The sequence below is a fragment of the Salvelinus namaycush genome, chromosome 30 (assembly GCF_016432855.1).
Source record: "Salvelinus namaycush isolate Seneca chromosome 30, SaNama_1.0, whole genome shotgun sequence".
NCBI lineage: Eukaryota > Metazoa > Chordata > Actinopteri > Salmoniformes > Salmonidae > Salvelinus > Salvelinus namaycush.
In genome coordinates this window covers 20,705,871-20,710,597 of record NC_052336.1, presented here as the reverse complement: position 1 = coordinate 20,710,597, position 4,727 = coordinate 20,705,871, and positions in this window count along the sequence as shown.

The following is a 4,727-nucleotide window of genomic DNA, read 5'->3' as shown; positions in this document are numbered from 1 at the left end:
GTGGTGTGGTTTCTGCAGTGTGCTGTAATTAGTCTTAGTGATGTGGTGCCTGCAGTGTGCTGTAATTAGTGTTAGTTATGTGTGGTGCCTGCAGTGTGCTGTAATTAGTGTTAGTGATGTGGTGCCTGCAGTGTGCTGTAATTAGTGTTAGTGATGTGGTGTCTGCAGTGTGCTGTAATTCGTGTTAGTGATGTGGTGTCTGCAGTGTGATGTAATTAGTGTTAGTGATGTGGTGCCTGCAGTGTGCTGTAATTAGTGTTAGTGGTGTGTGGTGCCTGCAGTGTGCTGTAATTAGTCTTAGTGATGTGTGGTGCCTGCAGTGTGCTGTAATTAGTGTTAGTGATGTGGTGCATGCAGTGTGCTTTAATTAGTGTTAGTGGTGTGGTGCCTGCAATGTGCTGTAATTAGTGTTAGTGGTGTGGTGCATGCAGTGTGATGTAATTAGTGTTAGTGGTGTGGTGCATGCAGTGTGATGTAATTAGTGTTAGTGGTGTTGTAACGTCCTGACCAGAGTTCTTATGTGTTTTGCTTGTTTAGTGTTGGTCAGGACGTGAGCTGGGTGGGAATTCTATGTTGTGTGTCTAGTTCGTCTGTTTCTATGTTCAGCCTGATATGGTTCTCAATCAGAGACAGCTGTCAATCGTTGTCCCTGATTGAGAATCATATATAGGTGGCTTGTTTTGTGTTGGGGATTGTGGGTGGTTGTTTCCTGTCTCTGTGTTTGTGTTCTGCACCAGCTAGGACTGTGACGGTATGTTCTTTTGTTATTTTGTATAGTGTATTGTTTTGTTTTGATTAAATTCATTATGGAAAATTACCACGCTGCGTATTGGTCCTCTGATCCTTCTCGCCTCTCCTCGTCTGAGGAGGAGGACGACTTAGACTGCCGTTACAGAACCACCCACCAAACAAGGATCAAGCAGCGTGGCAACGGGCAGCAGCGACAGCAGCAGCGGTACCAGGAGGAATGGTCATGGGGGCAAATATTTAACGGAGAAGGACCCTGGGCTAAGGTTGGAGAATATCGCCGCTCTCGGGAAGAGATGGAGGCAGCTAAAGCCCAGGAGCGATGGTCTGAGGAGGCAGCACGGAAGCGGGGCTGGAAGCCCGTGAAGAAACCCCAAAAATGTCTTGGGGGGGGGGGGCTAAAGGGTAGTGTAGCGAGGGCAGGTAGGAAACCTGCGCCCACTTCCCATGCTTACCGTGGAGAGCAGGAGTACGGGCAGACACCGTGTTATGCGGAAGAGCGCACGGTGTCTCCTGTACGGGTGCATAGCCCGGTGCGGGTTATTCCACCTCCCCGCACTGGGCGGGCTAGAGTGAGCATTGAGCCAAGTGCCATGAAGCCGGCTCTACATATCTGGCCTCCAGTACGTCTCCTCGGGCCGGTGTACATGGCACCAGCCTTACGCATGGTGTCCCCGGTTCGCCAACACAGCCCAGTGCGGGTTATTCCACCTCCCCGCACTGGACGGGCTACGGGTAGCATGCAACCAGGTAAGGTTGGGCAGGCTCAGTGCTCAAGGGAGCCAGTACGCTTTCACGGTCCGGTATATCCGGCGCTACCTTCCCGCCCCAGCCCAGTACCACCAGTGCCTACACCACGCACCAGGCTTCCAGTGCGTCTCCAGAGCCCTGTTCCTCCTACACGCACTCTCCCTGTGGTGCGTGTCTCCAGCTCAGTACCTCCAGTTCCGGCACCACGCACCAAGCCTCCTGTGCGTCTCCAGAGCCCTGTACGCACTGTTCCTTCTCCCCGCACTCGCCCTGAGGTGCGTGCCCTCAGCCCGGTACCACCAGTGCTGGTACCACGCACCAGGCCTATAGTGCGCATCGAGAGTCCAGTGTGCCCTGTTCCTGCTCCCCGCACTAGCCTTGAGGTGCGTGTCTCCAGTCCGGTACCACCAGTTCCGGCACCACGCACCAGGCCTACTGTGCGCCTCAGCAGGTCAGAGTCGGCCGTCTGCCCAACGCCGCCTGCACTGCTCGTCTGCTCAACGCCGCCTGCACTGCTCGTCTGCCCAGCGCCGTCTGAGCCATCTGTCTGCCCAGCGCCGTCTGAGCCATCCGTCTGCCCAGCGCCCTCTGAGCCATCCGTCTGCCCAGCGCCGTCTGAGCCATCCGTCTGCCCAGCGCCGTCTGAGCCATCCGTCTGCCCAGCGCCATCTGAGCCATCCGTCTGCCCCGCGCCGTCTGAGCCATCCGTCTGCCCAGCGCCGTCTGAGCCATCCGTCTGCCCAGTCGCGTTGAGGCCATCTGTCTGCCCGCGCCATCTGAACCATCCGTCTGTCCCGAGCCATTAGAGCCGTCCTGTCAGTCAGGAGCCGCTAGAGCCTTCCGTCAGTCAGGAGCCGCCAGAAGCCGCCAGCCAGTCAGGAGCCGCCAGAGCCGCCAGCCAGTCAGGAGCCGCCAGCCAGTCAGGAGCCGCCAGAGAGCCGCCAGCCAGTCAGGAGCCGCCAGAGCCGCAGCCATCAGGAGCCGCCAGAGCCGCCAGCCAGTCAGGAGCTGCCAGAGCCGCCAGCCAGTCAGGAGCTGCCAGAGCCGCCAGCCAGTCAGGAGCTGCCCTCCAGTCATGAACTGCCCTCCAGTCATGAGCTGCCTTCCAGTCATGAGCTGCCTTCCAGTCATGAGCTGCCCTCTACAGTCATGAGCTGCCCTACAGTCATGAGCTGCCCTACAGTCATGAGCTGCCCTACAGTCATGAGCTGCCCTACAGTCATGAGCTGCCCCACAGTCATGAGCTGCCCTCCAGTCATGAGCTGACCTCCAGTCCGGAGCTGCCACTCAGTCCGGAGCTGCCATTCGTCCGGAGCTGCCATTCGTCCTGAGCTGCCCCTCTGTCCTGAGCTGCCTCTCTGTCCTGAGCTACCTCTCTGTCCTGAGCTACCTCCTAAATCATGTGGGGGCCTTGGGGAGGATTCTTAGGCCAAGGTCGTGGGCGAGGGTCGCACTCAAAGGACGCTAAGGAGGGGACAAAGACAGTGTGGATGGTGTCCTCGTCCACCGCCGGAGCCGCCACCGCGGACAGATGCCCACCCAGACACTCCCCTTGAGTTTTAGGGGTGCGTTCGGAGTCCGCACCTCAGGGGGGGGGGTACTGTAACGTCCTGACCAGAGTTCTTATGTGTTTTGCTTTAGTGTTGGTCAGGACGTGAGCTGGGTGGGAATTCTATGTTGTGTGTCTAGTTCGTCTGTTTCTATGTTCAGCCTGATATGGTTCTCAATCAGAGACAGCTGTCATCGTTGTCCCTGATTGAGAATCATATATAGGTGGCTTGTTTTGTGTTGGGGATTGTGGTGGTTGTTTCCTGTCTCTGTGTTTGTGTTCTGCACCAGCTAGGACTGTGACGGTATGTTCTTTTGTTATTTTGTTATGTGTATTGTTTTTGTTTTGATTAAATTCATTATGGAAAATTACCACGCTGCGTATTGGTCCTCTGATCCTTCTCGCCTCTCCTCGTCTGAGGAGGAGGAGACTTAGACTGCCGTTACAGAACCACCCACCAAACAAGGATCAAGCAGCGTGCAACGGGCAGCAGCGACAGCAAGCAGCGGTACCAGGAGGAATGGTCATGGGGGCAAATATTTAACGGAGAAGGACCCTGGGGCTAAGGTTGGAGAATATCGCCGCTCTCGGGAAGAGATGGAGGCAGCTAAAGCCCAGGAGCGATGGTCTGAGGAGGCGCCCGGAAGCGGGGCTGGAAGCCCGTGAAGAAACCCCAAAAATGTCTTGGGGGGGGGGGCTAAAGGGTAGTGTAGCGAGGGCAGGTAGGAAACCTGCGCCCACTTCCCATGCTTACCGTGGAGAGCAGGAGTACGGGCAGACACCGTGTTATGCGGAAGAGCGCACGGTGTCTCCTGTAGGGTGCATAGCCCGGTGCGGGTTATTCCACCCCCGCACTGGGCGGGCTAGAGTGAGCATTGAGCCAAGTCCATGAAGCCGGCTCTACATATCTGGCCTCCAGTACGTCTCCTCGGGCCGGTGTACATGGCACCAGCCTTACGCATGGTGTCCCCGGTTCGCCAACACAGCCCAGTGCGGGTTATTCCACCTCCCCACTGGACGGGCTACGGGTAGCATGCAACCAGGTAAGGTTGGGCAGGCTCAGTGCTCAAGGGAGCCAGTACGCTTTCACGGTCCGTATATCCGCGGCTACCTTCCCGCCCCAGCCCAGTACCACCAGTGCCTACACCACGCACCAGGCTTCCAGTGCGTCTCCAGAGCCCTGTTCCTCCTCTACACGCACTCTCCCTGTGGTGCGTGTCTCCAGCTCAGTACCTCCATGTTCCGCACCACGCACCAAGCCTCCTGTGCGTCTCAGAGCCCTGTACGCACTGTTCCTTCTCCCCGCACTCGCCCTGAGGTGCGTGCCCTCAGCCCGCCGGATACCCAGTGCTGGTACCACGCACCAGGCCATAGTGCGCTGCGAGAGTCCAGTGTGCCCTGTTCCTGCTCCCCGCACTAGCCTTGAGGTGCGTGTCTCCAGTCCGGTACCACCAGTTCCGGCACCACGCACCAGGCCTACTGTGCGCCTCAGCAGGTCAGAGTCGGCCGTCTGCCCCACGCCGCCTGCACTGCTCGTCTGCTCAACGCCGCCTGCACTGCTCGTCTGCCCAGCGACCGTCTGAGCCATCTGTCTGCCCAGCGCCGTCTGAGCCATCCGTCTGCCCAGCGCACCTCTGGAGCCATCCGTCTGCCCAGCGCCGTCTGAGGCCATCTCGTCGGA